The sequence below is a fragment of the Streptopelia decaocto genome (assembly GCF_964273445.1).
Source record: "Streptopelia decaocto genome assembly, chromosome: 1".
In the NCBI taxonomy this organism is placed as follows: Eukaryota; Metazoa; Chordata; class Aves; order Columbiformes; family Columbidae; genus Streptopelia; species Streptopelia decaocto.
In genome coordinates this window covers 52092274-52107175 of record NC_138663.1, presented here as the reverse complement: position 1 = coordinate 52107175, position 14902 = coordinate 52092274, and the positions used below count along the sequence as shown (strand labels likewise).

Below are 14902 nucleotides of genomic sequence, written 5' to 3'. Positions count from 1 at the left end.
CAGACAGGACAGTCCCTTTCCCTCTTAAGACTACCTTTCATTAATGCTGTATTCATGCAATCACCCAGTGAAGTGACTGCTAAACTTGTGCATGCTTAGGTTTACAGAAACCACCAATCTGTGTTTCACACGACACTTTGCCAACTTAACTGTACATCTTCCAGCATGACTCCCTTCCCAACTCTAGCACATCATTTCCCCAAAACAGGACAGTTAGGTTCTAGGTTATTAAAAACTGATGTCTCCAGGCAACTGATTTGCATGCAGATTATCTGAACTGATTTGAGTGGTGTCTTAGGCTCCAACAAGGGCTTCTTTGTTCTTTGAACTTTCCGATGAACTAAAAATTTAGGAAACTGATGTTAAAAAAATATGTAAGATGCTCAGCATGCAGATGCTGAAGAAAGAAGGTGAAAATAAAATTTTGAAGAAAGGTCACACTACTGGTTTCCAACAACCATAGGTAGGAATTGCAAAATGACTGGCAGTCTGGTAGGTCAGACATGGACAATGGGTAAATCACCACTGCCAATATTACAGCTTTCTGCCTGCTGTTTTTTTCTCGTATACACTCTTGGCCCTTTGTTCTCTACATTTGTCACACTCTTAGATGAAAAATATAAAAAAATGCTTTGATACTAGCCAGTTACTTTGAAAGCAAACTTATAAAAATATTTATATATAAATACAGATATTTTTTGAAAGATAAAGGTGAATGCAAACAAGCAAGACATTTTATTTAATTTTCTTATAAAACCACCAAACCTAAAAAAATGTTCCTATATGCCACTGATTTGCTATGGGCATTGGCTTAACCTATGTCATCAAGAATTTCATCTTCCCATGTGCTTTATGTCTGAGGTTGCATTCCTCAGAGAGAACCTTTGCTGGTAAAGTATGTTGGCTTTTACAGCAATCTCTTTCTTAGGGTCCTTGAGGAGTGCAGATTCAATCTCACTTTCCAAAACCTATTTACCTTTCACTGATTTGGTGACACTTTGGCAGGAGCGCCAAAACTTCTCTCTCTGGTAATATAAATGTTACTTTGACGGAGAAGGTGTCAGATCCTGTATTTAACTGTCCTATTGATAGGTAAAACTTCCCTATCCCCCTGTCCTGATGACTCGCTATGCAGTACCATAATGATCTATCTCTCCCCACTGAGCCTGTTGTTGTAAAACCTACACACTGATGAATATATTGTTACAAACACCTACATGGAATTAAGATGTGTGGCTCATTTCTGATCTTGGCAGACAGATGTAGTAGTGCTAATCAAACACTCTTGAGAAGTAAAATGTTTGGGATAACTGATCTCCAAACCTTTTCTGAGGGATATCATACACACAGGAAATGTGAAAAATGAAAGGAGGTAACGTATGAAATCCATTTTAGAGATCTAAAATATGCTAACCACTTTCAAAATACAGCAAAAATATTATTTTTCTTGACTATGGTCAGCATATAAGTCATTCTAGGACTTAATTCAGAAAAGCTTGGGCCAGTGAAGAAAACTGAGATGAGGGGAGCACACCAAAAAGTTTCCTGCTTTCCCTATTTGAAATGAAATTTTGCTTCCATTGGTACAATTGACATTGACTTCAGCAGAGGTCAGGATTTTGCCTTTAATTTTTAAAATATGGAAAAAGAAAGCTCTTTTATAGCCTCTAAAGGATCTCTGGTTTGTTCTGTCTTTGTACTGGATTATGCCATCATAAAAATGTGTTGAGTCTACGTGCTCAGCATTATCCTGCACAGATCAGTTCCAAGTTTATTGTGTTATGTTGTAGGACATATTCTTATATAATTACAAGAACAAGTGCTACATTATATAAGAAGAATACTGTGTATTGCAGTAATGAATCATTAAATACTTGTTACTTCAAAACCTATACTGCATTGAACCACTGATTATACTGTATTTTCTTGGTATCTGCGGGTCTCCCTTTCTCTTAAAGCATAAAAGCTGATTGTACATACTGGTTTTGCTTGCACAGCTATAAATGCTGTGGCTGCCTATAACATCTAAAAGCATATATTTGATTATTGAACTATTATGACATTAAATAGTTTCAAAAATGGGTTGCAATATTTCAAATATAAGAACAGTTACTAAGGAGTTCTTTAAAATATTAATTACTAAGGTAGAATATCATAAAGGTGAGCTGATAATGACACATTCATGTGATTATTGGCTAGGTTTGATGTCATGTAGCTCCATATTGTCTGCATCCTACCAGTATGCAGCTAGTAGGCTTACTAACATCTAGTATCCTGGTAACTAATTTGTATACTGGTGAAAGAACAAACTCCCTAGTGTGTGATCAAACTAGTATGTTAAAAAAGAATCTACCAACTCAAAAACTTCTGAAAAACACAATCAATTATGTCATATAATCCTTGTGTTCATTCGTAACTCCTCAATGATAATGGATTCAAAATGGTGTTCTGCAAACAGTTATCAGTGATGAGAGTATCTGTAGCACAATTCTCAGGAAAATAAGTCTTGCATGTCAAATCTAACTCTTTAGAAGCAACAGATGTGACCAGTCTTGAATACCTGCTTGAGGCATTCATAAATCTAATTATACTATTGGACTGTAACATCATCTTCAGTGTAATTTAAGGATAAAACACCCACCTACATGACTTGCTTTTTATTAACCATCAAAACCAGATTAATTGAACCCATCCCACCAAGCCCCTTAAACTCTTTGTAGGGTCAGATGTAATAAATGCTCATTCTAGCAATGCACAAAAAGCACACCGAAGTTCATAAATAATCATTGTTTGCCTGTAGTCACACTAACCTCTTTATCTATGTTGTTCCCAGTAAGACTTTACCCATGTTTTGTGCACAGCGAATCCATTCTGCTGCCTCTTTTGTGTGCACCCAACAGATAAACTGAAAATGCTCTTTGTTCTCAAATTAAATAAAGTGGCATTTAAATCCAGCCAGAGTGGAAGACAGATTTTTGTTCAATCCACTGTACATGACAAGTAATTGAAATGTTTTCATAAAATCTTTCCTTTCAGTACCTACTGTTATCTGTACATCTGATTCCATTTTTAGCATACAGGGATTCTCCTGAATCTAACAATGTCATCCTTAAGATGTCCTTATAAGACCTTCTGTAGATTTCTTTATTTGGTCAAAATATCATTCAGTACAGAAGTAAAAGGTGCAGAATTTAATTACAGGTATTTGAAAAGCTCCGTTAGGATATCTATTAATACTAAAGAAGCCTTTTAAAGCAGTGACCTCTGTTGACCATGAAAGATGAATAATTTCAAAAGACATCGTTGTATAATATGAATGTACTGAAGAAAGACAATTAACATATCACAGAGTCACAGACTGGTTGAGGTTGGAAGTGATCTCTGGAGGGCACCTTGTCCAACCCTTCCGCTCAAGCCACCTAGAGCCAGTTGCCCAAGGCAGTATCTATATTGTTACTATATGTTACCGAGTTGAAAAAAAGCTGCCTATCTATTTTCATATGCACAGCTATTTCTTTTTAGAGTGTCTAAAAGACTACATGGGTGTTTAGTAACATTTGCTGGCAGAGTCCATACACAATCTGATGGTCTAGTGCCTAGGGTAAAGAGTTTCCACGATTCATTTATATTAGAGATTAAATTGTAGGTGAAACGTCAATGTTACAAGACACAAAGCTGCACCTGTAAGGTAAGTGATAATGTTTCAGATAATTTTCCGTCACAGCAATTTCTACCAAGATTGTTAGTGTCTGTATGGTGAACATTCGTGGGGCAGAAGTGTGCTACAGACAGGTTTGTTCACACAGATCACATTTGTGCTTTGGAGCCCGACGCACTTGGCTTCGTTTTCTCTTTCCTGTGTGGCAGAGAACACAACACTCCTATCAAGAAATACTCCTGAAAGCGTGAATATAGATTTCAGACTTCTCCAGCTTCTGCAGGTAGTCTCTTCAGACACCATCATCTAAAGTTCTTCTCCCACAGTATGCAAAAAACACAAAAAGAGTGAGGGAGGAAAATTACAACTAGAAAATTTGAACTTGGAAGTGAATCCTCCTTGTACTCCCAGCAGGAGCTGTAGTGAGTCAGATGCAGCAGTTATTACTGTTATGATGATGGTTCTCAGCCCCACACATTTGGCTGGGAGGCAAAGCAGCTGGTTTAGCGTTACTGAAGCACGGGAATGGGTACCTTACAGGTACTTTAGGAGCCAACTTCTTAACAAAAATTGCTCCACATGAACTCATAACAAAAAAGCACATACTGTGCTGGCCTATTTAAGGCAATGCGAAGCTTTAGAAGGAGGTCCAGGAATTACAGTGCATTTAGCAGCCTATTTTATGAAAGTGGCCAGAAGCTGCATTCTGTTTACAACCTGAATGATGCAGCATCTTTTCTGCTGAATTCTTCAAGTTACAATTTAATTAAATAGATTTTGTTCCATTAACTTCTGTGAGAGGTATTCAATGCTTCCTCCCCTGATGAAATATTACATAATTCTAAGTGCAACTGTACCTATGATAATGATGCTCAATATGTGAAGGCAACTCAGTCTAAACATCAAAACAAAAGAGGTGTGAGGCAGAAAACATTTTACAGCAATCAACAAATGTTAAAAAGAAACACAAACAAAACCCAAGGCAGAGTATATTGCAATTTAAACTTGTGAAGTAGCAGGCTCAGATAAACTTTTCTGAGATTTCTAAGTGAGGAGGCAACATTTTTGAAAATGTTGGGGATTTCACAGCACGAGATAACATATGTAAGAAGTAGTAAGCAGCTGTGTTTTCACAGTGTTTGCAGTATGATAATACATAAAAAGACATAAACCTCTTCCTTCAAGAAGTCACAACCTAAGTAAGTGCCATAGGTAAGCAGGTTAAAGGGTGGAATGAAGCAGCAACCTGCAAAGTGATTGATAAGCGGTGTTTAGCACATACATTGGAACCATATGGGTTTAGTGTCTTTTGTCTGCCATATTTTTTATTGCTTCAGTGTAGAAGAGGATTGTATATCTATTTTTGGAAGAAGACTTTCAAGGAAGGGAAGACAGGAGCCTGATAGACAGTACAGAGGGAAGAGTTAGTGTGCAAATAACCAGTGCAAGCAAGACATAATTGGTTTCCTTGCACTTATGCAGTCATGTCAGTGGAGCAGTAGACATGTGCATCCTTGCAGAACTGAGGCTAAGCTACAAAAGAGAAATTATTTACTTATACCTCAGTATGATGCTTCTTCCATCAACTACGCTGAATCCCCGTCTTCCTAATTGCCTTCATATGTTCAGAAGGATGAAGTAAGTATTTCTCCCTTCTAAGATGTCAAGTGGAACGGAATATCTCAATCAGTCTTTTACCATGGTAAGAAGAGCTCACGTCTGTGTGTATGTGCTTTATTCAGCACAGCTGCTGGCCTCTCTCCTCCCCTCTTCCCAAAATCTGCAGCCAATTCTCAGACCTTCAGCCTCCTGATCTAAGAGTTGAAACCCAGGTATTATCTCACTTGGTGTACATGGGCCGGTCCTTGGGGCAGGAGGACACCTGCTCTTGTGACAGAGAGAAGTTACAGTGCATAAACCATGGAACCTCATCTAGTAATTCCTGCACCAAACATAATTTTTGCTCGAACTAGAGAGTCTTTAGAAAGTTCCTTGAATTTCAAGACTCCAGCTTGTTTAGGGAATTGGTCAACTGGCTAACAGCATTTCCATTAAAAATGGATTACTTCTAAGCTAAATTTGTCCAGTTTTGAGTTATAACTGTTGGATGTTATTGGGTCTTTTTCACCTCTTTTGGTAATCTTTCCTTCTTCTCCACTGAAGTATCTGAAGGTCTTTGCCTTATTTTGGACATTTACGCTCTTTATGATAACAGGTTTGTTGAGATTTCAAACAGTATTTGCTTTTCTACAAAACCAATCTAATTGTCCATTTAAGATGGCACCTGAACAGATGAGCAGTTAAAAGAAGGAAAACATGTCCAACACAAACAGCAGTATATGTAATAGCATGAAGGTATGCAGCTTACCAGACCTCCCTTCTTCTTCCATAATGACTTTTTACCTCTGAAACCTAACTCAAGCTCAAAACCAATGTAATGAAATGCTTCCATTCATCCACAACCCCATGATAGCTCAAGGGAAATGGAAACTCTCTATTGATGGTGTGTTTACCATTAGTTTTGTATCTCTTGAATATCAAGTGGCATTTCTGGCTTTGTGCTTGTGTTCTGTTTTTTTAAATTCTTATGTGATAAGCATGCCCAGGAAAGCATGGCTACACCATAAAAGCATGATTTTTCCACCAGAGCTACAGCTTCTAGCTAAGATACTGTATGAAACACGGTCTTACTTCGTAGTCTAGAAGACAGTAGTTCCACAGGGAAGTTGAAAGCAGGCTGATTTGCTTTTCTATCAAGTTGACTTAAAAAAAAAAAATTAACATTGTTTTCTCATTATGTTAACAGCTACTTTTACCTTCAGTAGTTAATTAAAAAAAACTTGGGAAGGGACTATTCTGAATGACTGAAGAGAATTGGAGAAGATTGTCATTCTAAATCACAGTCCTCGCAAGGGACATGGACAACCTCAGAAAACCACTGGCTGTGGAAGAACACCATGGATGCCACGTGTACACACCACAACTTCAAGGTTAGAATAAATTTGGATTCTTCTCAAACAAGATTGAACAAATAAATCACAAAGGTCCATTTTGTTATAGGCCTGTGCCATGTGTTTGATTAATGCTGACGGAAGCAGAATTAGGCAGTCTCAAACCCATAGTCACAGTGTATATACTGTACATTGTGTGTCCATTCTGCCCCTGAGAGCAAACTAACAAAAAAAGTCTTTCATCAATGTCAAAAGGACAAGTCAATGGATACCTGTGAGTACAGTGAGGTTGAAATGGTTAAAAAGTGCCCTTGAGAGGAAGGCATATGATACATTATAGGGCCTACTGGAAGTACCAGAAAGTCCGTATTACATAAGTTATTTCCTGCAGCTACTGAATTTGGACAACTCATAGAAAAAGCTGCTTTGTGACGACTAGTCTGTATTAATAAGCTATTTATATCTGACAGAATGTGGTCATGCAAGGTTGCTGAGATTCTGAATATTTTTACATGATGAGCTTTCATTAGCCTGTGAGCAGTCACATGTTTGCATCAGGAAAACTGCTGGTGTCTGTATTTTCAAAACTAAACATCTGTATCATTTTCACAACTGTCATAACAATCTCCTTCTGTGAAGTAACACTGCATGGATGTTGCCACAAGCAGCTGGGATGCTAACCCATTAAAAAGCTCAAACCTGTAAATGAAACTCAATCTTATTTAACAACCTGAGGAGATCAGTTAGTTTTAATTTTAGAACATGTGGAAGAAATATTATGAATGTTGTCTTTTACATTTTCATAGGGGATATTTTATTTAAAAGTTTCCTTCTTCGGGGGGGGTGGGGTTATGGAGGAAACTAGGTCAGTTTTACCAAAGTGAAAAAACTGATCTGAATCTTGATGCATTATTAAGCCCTCCTTAGGCAGCAGGAAAAAAAACCATCACAGGCCTGAAACATTGTTAAAGATAAATGAAGTATAATCACTATAAGGGTATAATATTTTAATTCAGGGTGGAACATTTCACACAGGCTCCAAGTGAAATGCTAAGATATTACTCGATCTGCTCTGACAGTATCCGTGTTGCTGTCTGAAAGCTGAACCAAGTTTTGATCCCTGAGTTCTTGCCATATGAGGCTGCACCTGTCCAAGAAACAACCCAACAGGGGTCACAGACTGGGGCCAGAATCTCTTTCCTCCCTTCTGCGTGAGCAGAAGAACACAGCAGATGTACCAGGAAATGCATGCGGTCACATCCTCTGCACAGATTGGATGAGTCAGTTGAAACAGACCTGGTGCTGCTGTCAGGACACACAAGACCCTCCTGTACCCCCTCTTCTTCCCTCCAGTGTCAGTTCTGTATGGAAACATCACTCTGACACTGTCAAGTCAATAGGAAGTTGCTTGGCACCCTCTTAAGGATAATGAAAAATCGACTTTTATTTGCAAATAAAAATTACTTGTATAAGGAACAACAACAACAACAAAATTGGGTCATCTTGTTTATTTCATGTCCCTTACACACTGTTCTATACTTTGCTCTAAGTCAATGCAAACTGTGATTGGGCATCTTTGAAGACAATGGTATACGTGTCTCAGGAATTGTATGCTTTGCAATCACCAAACCTTAGCAAAATACTGTCCTAGAGGTCTCTTTTGCTGCTTCTACTGCAATATACTGGGACCAAAAGAAACAGCAATATGTGTCATTAGTTAATTCTCATAAGACCACTTGGAATTTACAGCTTATAATTTAAAACTGTTTTTTAGACTTCACTGTCAGTTACTTTTGAGTTCAAAAATACGCCAAGCGTTAATAAAAACTAATTTCCTCCACTTTATCAATAAGTCTTTATATGCTGTTGGGGCAAACATATGCAACAGCCACATTCCAAACTTTAAAACATTTGGTAAAACCTTGACAAAATCAGGACCTGGGTGAAACATGACATAACGTCAGTCCATCATGCAAGTTCATCTCAAGTGTTTGTATCAAGCTGAAAAGGCAGGGCAAAGGAAGGGAACTGCTGATGTTTCTTGTTTTAAATACAAACAAAAATGTAGCTAAATCGGAGTTTTAACACAGTTTTACGATTTCTTTTCTGCGGGCACCGTTAAAAAATAGAGATTGAGCAGCATTTCTCAGGAGTCCCTTCAGTGACATCAGTTAAGCAGAAGCAGGGGTGTACTGAGGCTCCATCAAGGCAGAAACGGCGGTGCAGTGGCTTCCAACAACTTGTCAGTATAAATATTCCTCAGCAGTTCACCTGGCTGCTGATTTCTCTCAAGAGGAAGAAGTAGGCTTGAGGTGAACTGCAGCAGAGGCTATTCTGTTTATTCTTAAGAGTTTTACGTAACAAAATATGATACTGCAACTATAAACTAAAGTGATAATGTGAGGAAAACAAAAAAGGTGCTGAGATGCACTATCCGTGTTCCACTGGAGTTACCTTCTGCAGCACAGGCAACTGCAGCCCTGTGCAGAACTAAGAACATTACCTTAGCACCACTCACCGGAGGGTTCTAATAAATATGGTACAGCAAGCCAGATAAACTGTGATATGAAAACACACCACTGCTTCGATTCTATACTTTGCAGGACTCTTGCAGCACTAACCTATTTATCTTTTGTGAAAGGCAAAACAATCACACAAGCAGAGCACAAATGTGAGTAGATATACAGCCATCGGCCTACTCTGAAAATTGATCTTTAATCAAAACCAATGGGAGAACACACAGATTAAAGACCAGCGATATGGTCTGGCCCCAGATTGTGGGGTACTACATCTGTGAAATCAATGAATTCAGCTCTAGGCAGCCAAAAAAAAAAGTGACAACAGCAGCTGCTTTAAATCTCCTGCAGTGAAGTCATGGAAGTCGTAGGGACTTAGTAATTGCACAGAGGCTTAATAATGCCTTCTCTCAGATAATGCTTGGCCAGCTTGGTAAATTCATATAATTGCCATTAATGAAGGCCATCTGCTGAGTGACAAGGCAATAATTCCAAAAGTTCTCATTCACGCCATCCAGAGCTTGCAAGCAACAGAGTCATGCCTCCATCTTTTATGGTGAAGTGGTAAATGAAACTTCATTGTTTTTCAAAATTTATGTAATTTCTGGTTACATTCACTCTAAAAAACAGCACATATTTGAACACAGTGGGGTAATTCTAGAAAAAAAAAATCCTGTGTTGACTGATAACTTAAGCTTTTTGCTGAACTTTCTAAATGCCTAATATAGAATGGTGCCAAGACAAAAGGCAGACAGGCCATTTTTTGAAATGTGACCTTTTTTCTGCCCTAATTTACATACATTACAAATCCTTCTCTTAACTCATCATTAATAGATACAGTACTTGTGGCCAGGAGAGGAAAAGCAAAACTCTGTAAAACATGAAAACATTATTACTTTGCCATACCATCATCTTTGAATGAAGTAATGTCCTTTCCAAACAGTGACTGAGGTACTGATTTAGTGGAAATTTTCATCATTATTTTATGTGGCATTTCATTGCTGGGACACTGGTAATGAAAAGGGATGGAAAGGTACAGCAGAAGGTTCTTGCAAATGCTATACATGTGAAAATCTGAATAAGTTGGGTCAATTTGCACAATTCCATATTTGCTGCTGCTTGAATGCTACTGCTGAATTAATGGTGCAGTAATTTTGAATCAGCTACCTGGAATGACAGAACAAGATACAACAAGGTACCAGATGAGCCTAAGGAGAACTTGGCTTCCCAGCCAGTCTAATGGGGCATCATGCTAATATAACCATACTGCTTTTATGACCTGAGTTACAAATCTGAGCTAACTGACCTCGCTCTCTTTACTCATATGAGTTGTCCTATTGCCCTTCTGTTTACTAATTGCCTTATTAGTAAGTCCAGCACAGCACTTTTGCTTAATCCTGACCAACACGTCCATTTGCATGGGCAAATGTGACAGTCGGGGACTTTCGATGTCAGGCTTCCTGCTGAGCCTTAAGCACAGTTCCATGCTGTGAATTATAGTAGGAAGTCTTCTCAATACGTACACATATTTTTTTCCCCCAAAGTTGTATCTTATAATTTAAAAACTTCAAAAGCTGGGCTCACCCTGTGGAGATAAGGGACCGACTGAAATTGGATTTCTCCTCCTGTAACAAATATTCAGCTCTCAGTGAAAAAATGAGTAACATAGGGCAGGATTTGAACTCTGGGGCTGCCCTCAGTGCCAACCAAGAGCTTTTGTCATGGTGAACCTCTGCTTTTACAGGGAATGGGATTCATCAGGCAGAAAACAATAGAACTCTGCTTTCAGAGGCTAGGTCTGGGAGGTGGAGAAACAGCCTTATATTGCAAACTGAACAAACAAATGTTGAGGATTCTTGAAACACAACAAAACCAGGATTTCAAATGACTCCCACACTAAAACCCTAAATGAATTATTTTAATAAAAGAATTAATGAGAAGTTTTGACTGAGTCCAGCTAATACTCAGATTGTTTTATTTAGTACAGCCTTTTAAAATGGAGTGAACCACTGAACTAGGATATCTGAAGCAAACAGCTAAGGGTTCCAGCCAGCCTCCTGCTGTCACACACTGCATCACGGTAAAGTAATGAGCATCACCCAACTCAGCTTTCACCACCCAAGTAGCCTTCTGGTTGCCTAATATTGGCAAAGACATATATCAGGGTTAATAACAAAAAGCGCAGGTTGGTAGCTGGAGCAAATGACCAGGTAATAACACATGGGAGGTCAGCAGCACTGGGATTCCAGGTGTTCAGATGGTTAAGGCACATAAATGAAAATTATTAATTAAAGGAAATAATTCTAATATACCAACTAGCCTTGTTGATCTATCCTACCCAGCATATAGTGAAATTATGGTTTTTTTATATTATAGAATATAATCAAATATATCTCTGAAGTAACTTGGGGGAATCCAGAACTCATCAGAAATGGGTTAGTGTTCTGCCACTGCTGGCTTTTTGCCTGTAAGTCACTAGTGGTCTTTAGATGTCCAAGATGCTCTGTCCACAAGATAATTTTATACTAAGTTCAAAGGTTTTAAGCTACCAAAGTAGAAACTGAAAACATGCTGTTTTGTTTTATTTTGTTTTCACAGAAAACATGCTGTTCCACAGACTAATTTCATACAAAACACACAACAATAGAGTATTTCATGTTGACTGCCCCTCCTTTTAAGAAATGAATGTCAGTGACCTAGTCTTGCAAAAGTGCTCTTCTGAGATGACCCGATACTTTGGCAGGAGTCATAAGATAACAGAGTGAAATAATGGTTATTGGTGTGTGTGTGTGTTTGCCATGCCACATTTTTAGAAAGACTTTCTGACCTGTTTACTTTTGGTATTGATAAATGTTTCATGAGAGGTATTTACCATCAGATTTCCTTTTAAATAATATCGACACAGAAACCCATTAGATGTAATCTTGAAATGGAAAGAGGAGTAGTGAAGGAAGCCTAGGAGGAAACTGAGATACACCTGAATTTTACATATTTAACATAAAGAAACAGAAACTTGAGAATCAACCTGAAAGAAAACTTCCACTCACAAGGAGATGCACGGGTTTATCAAGCCATGTTGTTACTCTCCTGGTGTTTCAGTACCCATTACCAGATGTTAACAGCAAATGAAATTCCCATAATCTAAGAAAGTATGCCACATTTTCTTGTTGATTATTCTGTGTTTTGCCCAACTGTTTTTTATACCTTCTGTACCTACAGCTCATCAAGGTTTCTTGCCAGACCAGAAGTTCCCCTTATCTTAGAGTTCTCATAACTGCCTTTTTACTGACTTAGAACAATGAAAGTCACTTATCAATTTGGGTTTTATGTTGTATGTGAATATACCTTCTCGGTAGTTCAATTCTGCACTCACTTTCACAGCCTTGCCCTTCATCTATTCCAGTAACCCCCCAGGAATCAGAAGACTATAACATAGCAACAGGTTTAAGTAAACAGGAAAAACACAAAGAAGGGTAAAGGACTTAATGGTATAATGGTCAAGATTCATGCATCTTTTGCCAGGTGACAAGGCTATACAAGGCTAACTAATCTTCATGTAACTAGGGAGCTTTTGAAACAAGCCATTTTAAAACACTTTTTTTTTTTTTTTTCCAGAATTCAGTTTTAATGTGACCAGATTTCAGTTAATTTGTTTTCTGGTCTAGGGGTCTTCAGGTGAAAATGAAATATTGAGGCCATTGCATGCTTCAATTATTTCCATTGTTTTCAGAGTTAATACGTATTCTTGCCTAATGCCAGACAGAATATTTCAGTTGATGGTACTTACATTTAGCTGAGTGAGAACCACTAATCACCATTTCCTGACATAGCATCCTAGAAAAATGCCAAAATCGTTCTATTTAAATTTCATTCACTCAGTCACTTTAAAAATATTTTAGTTCTACACGATATTAGTGCAGGGATTTGAACTGGTGGGTTGATTTACTAAATAAGTTCCCATAAATACAATTCACTACAGCTATTTAAAAGATTCCTATATATTAGATTTGAATGTATGTTATCTAATAAAGTATCTTATACTTTTAAAGGCTAATTGATTGCAAAAATGACCTGCTTCTCTAGTTAAAGAATTCCTGCTTGTAGTATGGACAAGTCACATTCAGTCAGTACTGTGTAGATTACAGAATCATAGAATAGAATCACAGAATCATTTCTATTGGAAGAGACCCTCAGCATCATCGAGTCCAATCATTACCTAACTCTAACACTAAACCATGTCCCTAAGAACCTCGTCTAAACAGCTTTTCAACACCTCCAGGGATGGTGACTCCACCCCTTCCCTGGGCAGCCTGTTCCAATGCCTGACAACGCTTTCTGTGAAGAATTTTTTCCTAATATCCAATCTAAACCTCCCCTGGCACAACTTGAGGCCATTTCCTCTTGTCCTACTGCTTGCTACTTAGGAGAAGAAATAGTTTATCTTTGATGGTTTATCTTTGATCCTTTCACCTACACTCAGCCCAATACTGAGTTTCTCTGGGACACACTTTAACAATCAATCTCACTGGGTAGTTAAGTGTCCATAATTTCTGAGACTGGAAAAGAAAATGTTTATTATCCAAAGGTTCTCCATTATGGAGTTTGTAGGACTACAGGAGTCAGCCTTCACCTCCTTTACTAGATTTTCTGATGAAAGAAAATTAGGCTCAGATCTCGTGTTATACAATGAACAGCACACTGCAGATCTGAATCTCTGCACACATATAATAAGCAGCCATTCCCAGAATTTGCATACTAATACAAAGCCTGTCACTGCTCCTCATCCCATTTCGATTACTCCTACCTACTGCTCCCCCCAGCTCTGCTTCACTGCTTTCTCCAGGAAGGATCTTGTGTTCCAAAAAACTCCTGCTTTTCTTGTTACTTCTAACTGACCATCGTGCTTTCTCTTGTAAGGACAACAACTTTTCTACTCTATGGAGGTGCTGACAGAGGGAATTAAAAGCTAGTTGCCACACTCTCACATTTTATCACTTGGGATGAGAGAAAATAAACAATGGGAGGGAGCATTTGCAGGGAGATTTCTGCATAGCCTTAGCTATCTCAAGCTCAAATACGCTCAGAAAAAAAACTTTGCTGTTCAATAAAGTAGCAATCAGTCTTTCATAAACTCCAGCCTACACGAAGGATGTGGAAGAAGGTCATCCCTGATTAATGGCATGACCCAGCTCAGATATTCTCCAATACCTTGCTGCAGTGCTTGGAGATGTCTAACAGTGTAATGTGACCAAAATATTCCATGTCTTTCTTATTAGTTTGGGTTTTTTTAATGGAAGAAATTATTTTCTGCAATTTTCCAACAGCTCTTCAACTGGGAGAGTTACAGTCTAAATATTTGCGAAGGGCTTAATGTAAGTAACTGAAAAGAGGAGCCACACGTTGAACAACCTTAAGTACTAGCAGTGCGTGTATGTCAGTTCTCCCACTCTTGCTAAGAAAAGATTTACATACAGAGTGGTGAATGGCATTAATTTTTGAGGGTGTAGAAATTTTGTTCTCTGATAGTGATATATTAGACATAAGTTATATATATATTAAATATTTGAAAAGAAATAAATGTTTTTGTTTATGAAGTTGATCTAACTGCTCATTCATCATCACTCAATTGTGTCACAACTGGCTCCAGGCTTCTTCAAGTGACTATTATTTGGTTGTAAGAATCTAACATTATTAGATAGTCTATCACGTGCAGCTTGTCTTTACACAACACACTATGAAGACCTTTTGTGCCACTGAGACGATTTTGCCAAAATGTA

General features: G+C 38.1%; 1 protein-coding gene across 2 annotated transcripts in view; it reads right to left on the bottom strand.

The window, feature by feature from the left end:
• LIN7A (lin-7 homolog A, crumbs cell polarity complex component) overlaps nt 1-14902 on the bottom strand; it is a gene marked incomplete at its 5' end in the record, with an annotated part of 49005 nt that overhangs the window by 12126 nt on the left and 21977 nt on the right. The gene's annotated exons all lie outside the window — the stretch shown is intronic.